The sequence below is a fragment of the Atractosteus spatula genome, chromosome 6 (assembly GCF_055471065.1).
Source record: "Atractosteus spatula isolate fAtrSpa1 chromosome 6, fAtrSpa1.hap1, whole genome shotgun sequence".
NCBI classification, from domain to species: domain Eukaryota; kingdom Metazoa; phylum Chordata; class Actinopteri; order Semionotiformes; family Lepisosteidae; genus Atractosteus; species Atractosteus spatula.
Window position 1 is genome coordinate 16,053,102 of NC_142711.1, and position 14,354 is coordinate 16,067,455.

General features: G+C 40.0%; 1 protein-coding gene across 1 annotated transcript in view; it reads right to left on the reverse strand.

Moving 5' to 3' along the window:
- LOC148832299 (uncharacterized) overlaps nt 1–295 on the reverse strand; it is a 50,519-nt gene extending 50,224 nt beyond the window's left edge. The window contains exon 1 of the mRNA XM_088918117.1: nt 207–295. The gene's annotated coding sequence lies outside the window, so the exon portion shown is untranslated. The remainder of the gene's footprint in view (nt 1–206) is intronic.
- Between the last annotated feature and the right edge of the window lie 14,059 nt (nt 296–14,354).

The following is a 14,354-nucleotide window of genomic DNA, read 5'->3' on the forward strand; positions in this document are numbered from 1 at the left end:
CTCAAGTCAACATGCAAACACTTGGGTACACACTTTATCTTCGTATCCAATTGATTAATTTATTAGGAACAGAGACTACATTAATATTGTTACTAAAGAATCTTGTCTGCACAACAACAATAAAAAAATAAAAATCACAGTAGCTATACTATCATCACCATCGATATTAATAATAGCAAAGCAGGTGAAGAAAATTCAAGACTTACCAGCTCATTAATCAAAGTACTTCCCAGAGCTCCTGTAGAGTTTTAATTGAGCTGTGATAGGAGCTCTTTGTGAGCCCCAGCACTTGTCACTTTCCAAGTCTCTGTCACTCAACCCTAGAGGAGGAGCTGAATAAGGTGAAAGCAGTTAGCAAAATCAAGTTCTTCTGTTATTTCCCCTGCCCACCTGAGGACAGACCGGTTTAACAACAGTCCAGGTTTGGCAACTGATGTCTGAATTAGCACTCTCTCTCTTCATTTCCACTAGACAGTTTGAAACCCATGTGAACACAGAGAGAGCATATCAGGAATTGAACCCAGGTCTCCAGCACTGCTAACCACTACACCACTGTGCTACCCGAAGAGGAACTATTAAATGAAAATTAAAATACACCATATGGTATGATCTGTGTGTAGGACCTGCCCTGACCTATGAGAGTTTTAAATTTACTGCCACCTGTTGTTATGTGACATTTTGGGAATATCTGAAAAGCAGGGATAACCTTATCAGAAATAGCTATTGTGCCATGTGTGGAAATATTAGTTGTTCAGTAGAGTTGTATAGTTCTAATGCAATGGTCACTTCTAACCAGCTATTTATGTTAATACCAGAGGGCAACCAGAGCTGTGTTCGACTATAAAACTTCCTGAGAAATCTCTTGGATTCAGAGCACCACGGGGGGCACACTTTGTACACTTTCAGTGCAGTTCGCAGGCTTGCCGAACGCAATGGGGCTCACAGAAGCAGCAATGTCCTGGGATTTCTGTCTTCTTCCACTGGACTGCTCGCAGCCTCCATCTTAGTTTTAGAGACACTAAAAACAAGCAACACAAGCTTTTGAAACAGAAAATATGAAGAAGCCACTTCTCAATACACATGAGCTCGTGAGCTGAACGTTTTCGATCTTTCGAAGGGTCTAAATACTTTCGTATAGGCACGCATTTATGGAAACACTGACCCTGCAGGATTGGGTCATTAACCAACATCTAATGTTACTGATGAGAATTGCTTTGAAGAAATATTTAAAATATTTAATGTAATTGAAAAACGTTTTCTTTGTTGCCCTGTAGTTAAAATTATCCCAGCCTCGATGTGCTCGGGAGGAATTTACCTGAAACACTGTTTTCAAAGTAATTTCAAATGAAGTGGATTGAAAATGCAACATGTCAACATATTTGAAACATGAAAGACAGAAATATGAGGAAAGAAGGGTGTGTTTGAATGTGAAGATCCAAAGATTACCTGCACATTGCTTCAAAAGAAAACTCCAGAAACTCCTCTAGTTAAGATTGCAAGTCCTCTATTAATGGCTTTTGATTCTGGTTTCTTCAGTACTAAGTACAAAGTCCTATTTGGCAGTATGGATAATGCAATTAACAATAGTGATAATAATGCCTGTTGCTTTGACTCTTAATTGTATTTTCATTAGGAGAAACTGAATAAAAATGATTAGGTCAGGTGTGGAATTTCTGGGGTTCTTATGGGAGGCCCTTACTTTGCTGAAAGGACCTATGGAATAGATGCCTATGGAAATGGACCTATGGAATAGATGCCTAGGGTGACTTCATTTCAATTCATTTCAGTTTATTTGTCATTTGCAAAGTGCAATGAAATGCTGATTATCATGTGTGCTGCAATACAAAGACATTAAAGGAATCACCAAAAACATTAATACAGAACAGCAGTTCTGCAAGTTCAATAACACACAACTTAAAAAAACAAATCAGTGTGAGTCACAGGTAGGGGTAGAGTTCTGTAATCTGACATCTAGCAGGAAGAACCTCTCTCTGAATCTGGAGGTTCGTGACTTTATGCTCCTATAACGCTTACCAGAGGAAAGGGGGAAGAAAATTGAGAAACCAGGATGATTGTTGTCCTTAGCGATACTTCCAGCCTTCCTGAGACAACTCATCAGAGTAAGTCGGTGCTGCATGAGCACAAGACAGTATGAGCAGAGACACCCAGGAGCTTCACATCCACAAGCAACTCTAGTCCTGTGCCTAGGGGACAGCATGCGGAGATAGTATTGGTGGAAAACCGCCCATCAAACACAGCCCAAAATGGGGACACAGGCCACGTCTATCCCAATTATTCTCGGGAATGCACCAGCAAGAAAGAACATATTCGTGTTCATAGTTCGACAGAGTCCAAATGCCACATTAAGGCAAATTTGCACTCCGAATGCAATTAAATTCCAAAACATGCATCTCCAACTGAGCTATTCCAGCTCGGCTTGAGAAAGAGCTTCAGGTGTGAGAGAAGATCATGGGCAACACAGGAGAAGACATTCCGGTTCAGTAAATACGCGGATGTAACATTTCTCTGGTATGTCTGGTATGAACTCCCAATGTTAAAGAAAGAGGTAAATAAAATAAATATGACATTACAATTATCATATAAAATGATCTTGTCTGTTTACAATGTTATACATTATTTTAACCCTGTTGATTATACTCTTCTTGTTTTCATAAAACGGTTTTCATTGCTTCTCCATCTTTGTGCTGTAGATGTGATTTGATGACCGTTTTCACATTTTGTTGATCTTATAATTTGAAGTCATGACACTCTTAAGTAACAATGAATATTAATAATACACACAACCTACTTCACACAAAGAGATGAAAAGAAAGAAGTAAATTCTATGAAAGAAAAATGGCAAAGTCACAATTGCAGTATTCAAACCCTTTTCTGTGGCAAACCTAAATTCATCAAGGTGCACAAAATGAACCTAACTAGCCACAGAATTAGCTAAATCACCTCTGTGTGCAATAATAATGGTTCTCCTAGCCAGCTGTCTCTGAAGTCTCCTTGGTGTTTCATAGCAAGCCAGGGATAAAGTCATTGACAAACACAGGTACAAAAATAACCAGGTCCCAGAATGTTCCAGTGAGCAGTCTACTGAATCATCAAGAAAGCGTAAGTGTGGCACACAGACACTCTAGATCAGGGTGTCCTTCCAAACTGAGCTGCTGGGCAAGCTGTGGGTTAAACAGTGACTCTGAAAGAGCTACAGCGTGCATCAGCCAACGACCTCCAGAAGCCCTCACAAAACTAGCCTATAATGGCAGGGTGGCAAGAATGTGGTTAGGATGCGGTGCTTTCACCGCCATGGCCTGGGTTCCATTCCAGGTCAGGAAAGAGTGCCCCTACCTCATCTTTGGCCAGCAGCCATATCACCCCCTGTGATTCACAACTGGCAGCCCCCTGAAGCTCAGCAGGTGTGAGCCTGGTCAGTACCTGGATGGAAGACCTCCTGGGAAAAACTAAGGTTGCTGCTGGAAGAGGTGTTAGTGGGGCCAGTAGTGGGTGCTCACCCTGCGGTCCATGTGGGTCCTAAAGTCCAGTATAGTGATGGAGACACTATACTGTAAAAAGGCGCCGTCCTTTGGAAGAGGTGTAAAACCAAGGTCCTGACTCTCTGTGGTCATTAAAAAGCCCAAGGCATTTCTCAAAAAGAGTAGGGATGTAACCCTGGTGTCCTGGCCAAATTTCCCATTGACCTTTACCAATCATGGCCTCCTAATAATCCCCATCTCTGAAGTGGCTTCATCACTCTGCTCTCCTCCCCACTGAGAGCTGGTGTGTGGTGAGTGTACTGGTGCACTATGGCTGCTGTCACATCATCCAGGTGGGGCTGCACATTGGTGGTAGCAGTGGGATTCCCCATTACCTGTAAAGAACTTTGACTGGAGTTTGCAGAAAAGTACTATATAAGTAAGCAATTATTATTATTAAGAAGGGAGTCTTTACGAAAAATAAGCCATCTTACCACACTTGAGTGGTCCTGAAAAAAAAAGGAGGCAAAAGATGTTGTGGTCAGATGATCATCAATTACTGGGGCACGGACCCATTGAACAGTCATCACCGCCCGTCCCGTGAAAAAGGCTCCACGGCCGAAACTTTGTGTTTTCTTTCTTCTCTTTTCAGCATGAAATAAACCTTTACTAGTGAAAATGATTAAGTCAGGTGTGGAAATTCTGGTGTTCTATAGAAATGGACCTATGGAATGGATGCCTATGGAAATGGACCTATGGCATAGATGTCTAGGGTGACATCATTTCAGTTCGGTTCAGTTTACTGTCATTTGCACAAGTGCAATGAAATGCTGATTTGCATGTATGCTCCAATACAAAGAATACAAAGACATTAAGGAAACACCAAAAACATAAAGACAGAACAGCAGCAGCAGCAAGTTCAATAACATACAACTTAAAAAAAACACATCAGTGTGAGTCAGGGGTAGGGGTAGAGTTCAGTAATCTGACAGCTTGTGCCTGTGTGCTCCTATAACGCTTACCAGAGGGAAGGGGGGAGAAAAGTGAGAAACCAGGATGATTCTTGTCCTTAGCGATACTTCCAGCCTTCCTGAGACAACAAGTTGTGAAAATGTCCACAGTAGAGGAGAGCTGTACTCCAATGCTGGACTGGGCTGACCTGATCACCCCTGGTATCACCTTCCAGTCAGAGAATGAGCTGCTGCCAAACCACACTGCCATCCCACATGTAAGCACACTCTCCATAGCGCACCTGTAAAATGTGGTCAGGACAGGAAATCAAGGGACGAAGGTAGGATGTCAAAGACCAGGGTTTCAGTTAGAGGGGATCGAAGGCTAGATATCCAAATCGCGGGGCTGAAGTCAGTGTCGAGGGACGAAGGACGAAGGTAGAATATTCAAAGACCTGAGTATCAGTCTGGAAGAGAATGTCTCAATAACAACAGCAAGGTAGGCACTCCAAGGACAGAGGCTAATACCAAGCACAGACCTGAGGGTAATGAGGGTTTAAATATCCTGGGAAGTGGAGGGGTTGGTAATTAGTGTGGTGTCACGATTGGATAATTGATCAGTGCGCTGGCGCTTGCTGGAATTACCCATAGCTGTGGTCGGTTTAGCAAAAGGTCGTTTACGGTTGCTGGTGGACATGACAGAGACTTCTTAATATGTCCTTTTATGACTGTGGGTTCATGCTGTTTTATAGTTTTGTTTCTGTTTCATATAAAATTAGTTCAAAGGTGTTAGACAATTCTAATAAAGATTTCTGTGGCTTGTTGTGAAGTGATCAGACAGTAATAAAGGTGGAGTGGATTATTAAAAAGTATTTGACCTGTGAACACCTTACTGTATATGGCTTGATGTTTTGTAGGTGTTTATTAAGGTCCAGCACTCATTGACTTCCAGAGAACCAAATTCGTTTCTGGTCACCAATTAGCATGTGGTGTTGGAAGATATTATCCAGTGCTTATTCAAGATTTCCTAAGCGTTTATTACTTACAAGGAAATGATTAATAATCACCAAAAAAGCGAATTCTTACAAAAATTGTATTTCAAGTAAAATGTCTGCATCAACACTTTAGATTATAACTGTTGCAAATATTATTTAAATGACTAACATATCAAATGGCAAATCAGAATAGTTTATTTGTGTGACTAAATAATGTTTAGCCAGACAGGAATGAAAATAAAAGTGTTCCAGAAGCTTAACATTCATAGCATTGCAATGTGGCAACATACAAACAACATAATAGATGAGTACTGTTGATTACTCATCTTTTAATAACAAAACCACAGTCCTGACCAAAACACTTACTGTACCTAATACTAACCTTGCATCTACCGTATAGGAATATAAAAAGTGTTTGTGACCATATTTTATAATAGGTTATAATATTGTTAGTAACAGCTTAATAGTTTAGGACAGTACTTCTCCAACATTTTAGATGCTGGAACCCTTTTCTGTCGAAGCTAATGTCGCGGATCTTCAGCAACCTTTTTTTCTTACTTTTCAGGATTAGCTATGGCGGTGTTCTGCAAAAAAGCAGTCTAGGACTGCTATTCAGAGGCAATTTAGCCAATGATTAAGGAAGAAACTATCGATTGCTTTAAATGTAAGCTTCGCGTGATCCCATTGAGTTTATTTCGGTCTTTTATTAATCACATGATACCTTGTCTACGATTAGCACCCCTACAGTTCAGTAAAGCTTAATCACTGAAATACTCATTGAGAACAAAAGAATCAACGTTCTAACCGCCGGTTCGACCAAGTTAGGGTTTTCTTTTGGTTTGAAAACTTTTTATTTTTTTTACATTGTTAGCAAAGGGGAAAAGAAAAACACCTAATAGATTTATAGAACCAGACGACACTTTCCGTAGTGTTACCGGGCGCAAATAGATAAGAGTTGGTAGTAAAATTAGTAAAACACAGTGACACAACAATACGTGAGGGTTTTTTAAAAAAAGAGTATTGTCAATTTTAATCAACATTGACGTCAAACCAGCAGAAACAGAACAATCTCAGTGTGACGAGTGAGTTTGCCTCTTACTTCTACAATGTGTAATATTTGGAGTTATGGATGTGAGTTGCAGTCTCATGTTCGACTCTACTGTACACCCAATCTGTTGCGATACTTTGTTTTTGTGGAAACGTACAGTACGACGAAAATCCGGTTTCGCACAGATTGGTGGTCGCAAACGGGAGAAAAACAGAAAGAGTTTTCTTTGATAATACTGGATATTCGTTTTTGGTGCTGCACCAAAACCCTGCCAACTGCAGTTCGTTAAAAGCTGTTTGTAAGGAAGAGTCTGAAATCAGGTCATGAACTTCTCATAGTCTTGTGACGTGAAGTATCGGGTTTCCCTGAAACTATAAAGGGATTTTTAACCCAGGAGTAATTCTGCAGTTTTTCATCCTGCTCGTTTGGGAAGTGCTGCATGACAGACTCACGCAGGTCGTTTACATGTTGGATGATTTCTTCAGTGAGTTCACCGAGCGCTCGGGCGTCCTCATCAAGCTCTTCACAAAACCTGTTCAGTGTCGAGAAACAATCGAGCTCGTGCCGTTGTACGCTGCTGGCCCCAAATTCTACCTTCTTCTTGAAGGCGCGAATTTTGTCACTGGCTTTGAATACAGTCGTGTGCCTCCCTTGCAATGCTAGATTAACTTCATTAAGTTTTGTAAATACTGTATGTCCACTGGGCAAGTGGTAAATCTGAGCAACCGATCCCTGTCATTCTTTCGCTCCTCCAAGTCCAAGTTGTGGTCCATTAAGAAAGTGCACACTTCAACCCGCTGTTCAAACAGTCGTACGAGTACCTTCCGCTAGACAGCCATTTCTAAGCGATCTTTCTACCTAGTAATACGCTAGTTTGTATCTCTCATTGCGTTTTTGAGATAAGCCGGATGGCGAAATGGCAAACATTTTTATCTCCAAACGAGATAGAAGAGCAGATGGAAGAAGAGATTTCATCCGACACCTTCGAGATACCTTCTGGCTCTAGGAGCGAAAGTACAGAAATGTATTCAGAGAGTGAATTTGAAGATGATATTTCTGAAGATTTACCTAATTTTTCTGACTCTTGGAGCCATGCAAAGCCTTCGTAACTCACATTTGTTTTGTTTTTAATTGCTAGCAAATTTTTTATTTTTCTTGTAGCCTGTGAGAGCTCACGGAACCCCTGCAGAGGTGGAAAACAGTTTGAGAACCACTGGTTTAGAAGATGAAAAAGAGCTTTTTTATACACAGTAGTAACAGTGACCCGAATAAAATTGTGTTCGTATTATACTGTAACGCTTATGGCCGACAGTGAGTGTGTAAGAGCCGGCTTACCAGAGCGGTGACGTCACCGCCCTTCCCTGTAATAGCAGGACGCAGGCTCTAAATCCTTGTCCTTGTCCTTGTTCACGTCCCTGACGGTGGGGGGCCGACCTGTGTAGGCAGCAGGCGAGGGCGCCCACCTGAACTCCGTAGCGTTACAATACTAAGCGAAGAGAATGACTAAATGAGCCAGGAATCAGTAATGGTGTGCTTCTGTACAATGAGAAAGAAGGTTGATTGTATCAGAAAACAAACAGTTCTCTGTGGTTAAGCAAGCTGGGCTGGACTATTCTTGTCAGACTCAGGCTGAAAATATTACCCTTCACAATGAAAACAAACAGAAGGACAAGAATTTAGATCCTGCGATAAAATTTCTGCCATTTGAATGGAGCTGAACTCAAGGAGGAAGTAAAATAAATTTATATTTGAACCACAAATACCGACAAATTTACTAACTGCCCAAGTACCAGATGATTACTATATGTTGTAATATGTCGCAACAATATTTGAGCCAGGTCACCATCTTCCATTACAGAATCCAGGAGGTTGTCAATGACTTTTTACACTCTAAACTCTTCCCCTGAGAGAAGTGTTAATTTGAGTTAAGTATAACTTTAAGAAGATTCAGAAGACCATGTACTGCATACAATTCAAGAAAGGAAAAGTCCACATTAAATTTTGATGTTGATCTTTAGCTCTCAGAAGCTCTCCATCTCCTCCTCACTCTGGTTTTGAATTCTCCCATTATTCTCAACCTTGATCCACTGTCCAAGACGGAGTTACTGTAACTATTGCTGACATTTTCCAGTTTTGATTTAACTTGCTCGTGGATCACTTCTTAGCTTTTGGCAAAATTAAATTCATTTTCCAACTTTTCATACTTGCACCAGAGAGTGCTTGAAAGCAGTCATTTGCTAGTTGGTACATTACTTAATTAACAGTATCGTCCACAGCTTGTAAATGGCTCAGATACAAATTTATTGTATTTCTTCTTTGAGTGAAATTAATTATCTAAATTCCCATCGTTCTTTGTGAAGGGTAATATTTTCAGCCTGAGTCTGACAAGAATAGTCCAGCCCAGCTTGCTTAACCACAGGGAAATGTTTGTTTTCTGATACAATCAAATATCTCTCATATTTCCCCATTCAGTGGTTGATTCTGACTTTCCACAGTGTCATCAGTGCTTTTGTTGTATTTCACATAGGAGAGAATCGGCTCATTTAGTCTTTCTCGTCACTTAGTACAATATGGACAACTTTATTTGGGTCACCGTTACTACTGTTTATAAAAAAACTATTTTTCTTCTAATCTATTATGGTGTTATTAGCAATATTATAATATGTTGTAAAACATAATCACAACAATTATTACCTTTAGATCCAAGGTAAGGATTAGTTACAGTATGTGTTTTAGTCATGATATTTGTAAGTTTAATATTTTAGTCATCTAATTTAAACAACTGTGCAGGTTTTTTATTATGATATTGGAATGCTGAGGCTGGATATAGCTGCCCGGGTGGTGATTTGTCAGAACCCAAGTGCAAGATCCCAGAGAGTGAAAAGTGAAAGGTGAAAATGAGCTAATGAAATACTGCCCGGCGGGGCTTAATCAAGCCAGGCTGGTCAGTAATGGGGAGGAATGACGATCCTGAGGCTGAAGCACCAGGCGATGCTGAGAGCCAGTTTGGAGCCGAGGCTGTAACACCGGGCGACGCTCAGAGGCTGTTTGGAGCTGAGGCTGTAACACTGGGCGATGCTGAGAGCCGGTTTGGAGCTGAGGCTCTAACACCGGGCGACGCTCAGAGGCGGTTTGGAGCCGAGGCTGCTGCGCAGACTGGGGGCTGACAGCCAGGGTTGCTGCCAAAAAAAATCCGCCGGTCGGAAAACAGGGAGTCTGCTGTATGGGAGAAACTGAGTTGAGAGCTTCCTGGGAAAGGAGCCCGATGGCTTAGAAGGGCAGACTTGAGGCTGCTGTGCAAAGTGAAGGCCGGCTTGGTGCACCGGGCGATGCTGGAGTCGAGGCTGACCCAGCAAAATAACTGTAGAGAGTGAGACAGAAGGACAAGTGAAAATCTGGGGGCAGTGGAAAAAAAGACGAAGTGCCATCAAAGTGGTGCCTCAGCTTTATATAGAAAAGTGAATATTGAATAATAAGCTAATTAACACGGATCACGAAAAGATGATCCGGTCAGAGCAGCAAAACCCTGGAATGTGACAGTTTCCCAGGGCACCTGCTGACCGAAGGACGCTGTCATGACAGATATGACATATTACGCCAACGGTAAACTCTTGAAGAGCTTTTATTTTAATTTAAATCGTGCCAAACCTTCTCTGTCATAAAAATAAAGAGTTTTAGAATCTGACAAATAGCTCAGTGTATAATGATATTTAAACAACGTAATTAATTTATAAATGTATAGTTCCCACTAATAAATAAATATAAATACCTGTATATAACATAATTCCATTCTAATCTTAAGCATTGTGGCACGTATTTTACTTCAAATACAATTTTGCAAGCATTACCTTTTTGATGATTATTATACATTTACTTTTAAGTAACAAGTCCTTAAAAATGTGATCATGATCTTACTTGTAAATTACAGCTAACATGGATAGGTAAAGCTTCAAAGAAAGAATTAATGTGGAACGGGGCAAAGAGTCTAAAAAGATGTTGGGTTACAGTATGCTCAAATAAGTTGAAAAAAAGTCTTGGTCCTTGGTCCAAGGGGTCCTTCAGTTCTTGAGGAGCTGTCTGTTTGGAGTTTGTATGTTCTCCCCGTGTTCATATGTATTTCCTCCATATTAATTATACAAACTATATGATATGTAAACTATAATAAATATGATATACTACAGTATAAATGACATACTATGTGTGTTATACTATATATGATGTACTATGTATTATATGCAGTACACTATATACACCATACTATGTATGATGTAGTGTATATGCTATATTACTGTATATACTTCTCCAGTGCTCCGATTTCCTCCCTCGGTCCAAAGACATGCTGGTAGGTTAAATAGCTTCTGGGAAAATTGGTTCTGGTGTGAGAGTGTGTGTGTTTGTGTCTGTTCCTGTTATGGACTGGTGTCCTGTCCAGGGTGTATCCTGCCTTCTGTCTGCTGCTTACTGGGATAGGCTTCGGCTACCCCGTGATCTGGTATTGGATGAATGGAGAAAAACTAAAAACAGTTGTTAAAGTGTAAAGTAATTACGCTTCTGGGATGCTAACTTTAGTTGTCTTTCTATTTTCCAGTGAGACAGCTGCTGCATGTACAGTACGAGCTTCAGGCAGACATTTTGACCTGGGGGTTTGCGGGTGAAGAATGTAGATTTTCCACATCAGCTGAGAAGTTCTGTGTGGGAGTGTGACAGAGCAGTGTTTTGTGCTTAAAACTCAAAGTGAAACTGGTAGTTTTCTCAGTTATAGGAATTCCCTGAAGTGACAGAGAAGGTGCTGGGCATTAGGAAATACATGAACAGTTCTGATGCCAATGCCCAGGAGCACGAGGTGCACAGACAGGTTCTCATGTGTGTCCTGACCATACAGGGACAGATCAAACAGAGCATCAGTTGGCAGAAAGTCACAAAAGGAATCAAGTTATGACTTTAGAAGTGGGAGATAGAGAAACTGATTAACAGTAAGAAATGATGGCACAATCCTTGCTGATGGAGCCTTTCTCTCACTCAGAAACGTTTCCATCTGAGCTGTAGTGATTGGACACTTATTCTGCTTGTAACCTGCTCTCCCACTGGTGGAATAGTTAAGCGATATGGAAGTCCAATATAAGAATAAAACAAAGACAGACAAACTTTACCAACAAATAAGACAGTAGTAGGAGCTTTCCAAGAGATAAGAGAGTTACTTTACATTGCTTGAGAGTGACTGCCAAAGGGAAGAAAGATGCCTCGATTGTTGATATACTACTGTATATACTATAATAGGGAAATGCACAAATAATAAAACAAGGCAAAAATAAGTACTACTTAAATTTAAAATTTGAAAAAGAGAGATACTGTAGGCTCCCCTTTATTTTGTGGTAAAAGAGAGAGATTTAACCGCAAGTTGTATTGCATTTATTCATCTCTTGTTTTAATCTCTGTAGGCTTGGATTTGGCAGCAGTCTGGGGGTTTTCTGGGTGACTAGAATGTTAGGCCTCTGGAACGCCTTGTCTGTACGTACTGTAAACATAGTAACTTGTATGTGGTGTGTTTATGTTGTGCATAGTGTAGTTTGTTTCCCTGTCATTGTTAATAAATATTTCTTTAACTGAGTATGTCTGGATTATTACATTTTTTCACCAAAGCTGTGCCAGAGAAAGACTTCACGCACCTCTTATTATACCAACTGCTTTGGTATATTCTGAAGAAATCACTTACAAGCTGGGGGTTATGAATAATTCTTTTACTTGTGGACTAAACTGCTTGGTCAATCTCTGATATTGACCGTTTTTTCAATCTCCCCTTTGTAACAATATACTGTATACACTATGTGATATACTATACAGTATATGCTACACTGTGTAGGATATACTATATAGACAATATACACTATATGATATACTATATATACTGTACTGTATAAGATATTATATAGACTATATACACTTAACAATATACTATATATGCTGTACTGTATTTGATATACTATATAGATTATATACCATAGTATATACTGTACACTGTAATGTATTGGATATACTATGTACCTGAGTACCTGCCAGAGCTGCATGAGTCTGTGACTTTGCCCTTTGGCCACAGTGAGCCCCCTGCTCGAAGGATAGATCATTTACCTGGTTTATGTTGAAGTGCTCCAAAGCATGCATTTGAAACAGGAGAGTGTAGAGAGACTGGAGTGTCCCCCCACCTCCTTCAACCAGCTGGGATGGACAAGGGATGATGAAGAGGTGGAGGAAGATGAAAAGGGATATGGGAAAGCAAGTGGTTTGGAAAGGGAAAACGTGGGGCTAGAAGATGTCACTTCTGAAAAAGACTTGTTTATGTTGACACATCATTTACATCTTGAAGACACTGTGGGGTTTAAAAGGCAAACAAAATGCCAGGATATATGGTTATGCTAAAATTGTAAAACCCACCAATAAGGCCTCATTTGGACCATCATGTACAATTCTGTTTACCACTTTATACAAAAGATATTTCTAATCTGTAATCAGTCTAGAGAAGAGCAACCAGCTACTTAAAAGAATGAACCACACCGACGGGCTGAAGGAACTGAGTCTTTTTAGTCTGAAGGGATTGTCCCACACTGACAGGCTGAAGGAACTGATTCTCTTTAGTCTTAATGGAGTGTTCTATGCTGACCAGGTAAAAGAACTGAATCTCTTCAGTCTTGAGTAGAAAAGACCATAAGGTACCTGATACAAGTATTCAAAATTTGAGTTTAAAGAGTAGAATGTAAATCAAGGAATGCTATGTTAGATTTATTTTATTTTTATTCTACAATATTGTGAGTCTCTGAAGAGGAGGTTTGATTAAAAGACTGTTAACCAGCCTATTAAAAGGAAACATATCATATCTTAAGATTAACTGGGGATTGGACTGCTTTTTTCCGGTTTTGCTAGACACACAAACACAGTTTTGTTTTGGTGAGAGAGTAACCTGGCCAGATAGAGTAATGTGACATGTTTGATGTACTGTAGCAGGTTTCTGGCAACCAGTACACGTCATAGTGTTGCAATCGTCTCATTGTTCTGTTTCACGCACACTTCACAACACATTACCTTGCCAACATCATGCAGGACAGGTAGTAAATGACTAAAGGATGTTCTGCGAATCCTTGATAGTCATTGAAAAGAATGTAGTACTTTCTTGAACTTCAACTCTTAATTACACAGCGTTGTGCCTGAGGGACTAAACCTCCTTAAAGACGACAATTCTATAAACTAGAGTCTTTGGACCAGCTAATTAAAATCCCCATTAGGAACTCATAGAAAAGTCCAGGAATCTTGTATGTCAGGCCCGTCAAGTTGAAGTCAATAAAAAAAGAATTTAAGCTTATAATTTATGTTATGCTCATGCTTGAAGTGGCACAGTGGTGCACTGCTGTCTCACAGCGCTGACAAATGCTTGTGAACAAAAGTGGATTGCATAACTGACATACTTTCTTGAAGATGTGTTAACAAATAATCGGAAAAGTAAACTTCAACTGCATCACAGGTGTATGTGTATGTGATATTTTTTTAAGTCATCCACTGTACTTGCATAGTTCCTACCTTTAAAAAGGTCTCTCAGTCTCTTTTTATTTAGGAAAAGTAATGCCATTCTGGCATTGGTAACTTGGAAATGTAATGGATTATGTTTTAAAAGTAAATTTTCTCAATGTACAGCAGAACCCACTAAATACTATTTATAATACTATTAACATGGAAACAAATACTAGAGAAGGGGACGATCTGTAGGAGGTGGAGCAATTTGATAAATCACAGGTATGCAACAGAATCAAGGTTGGTTTCCCAGTTAGTAAACATTCCAGAAACCAAACATGCTTCATCAACCCAGAAACACTGAGGCTTTTTAAAGAACTCGCTC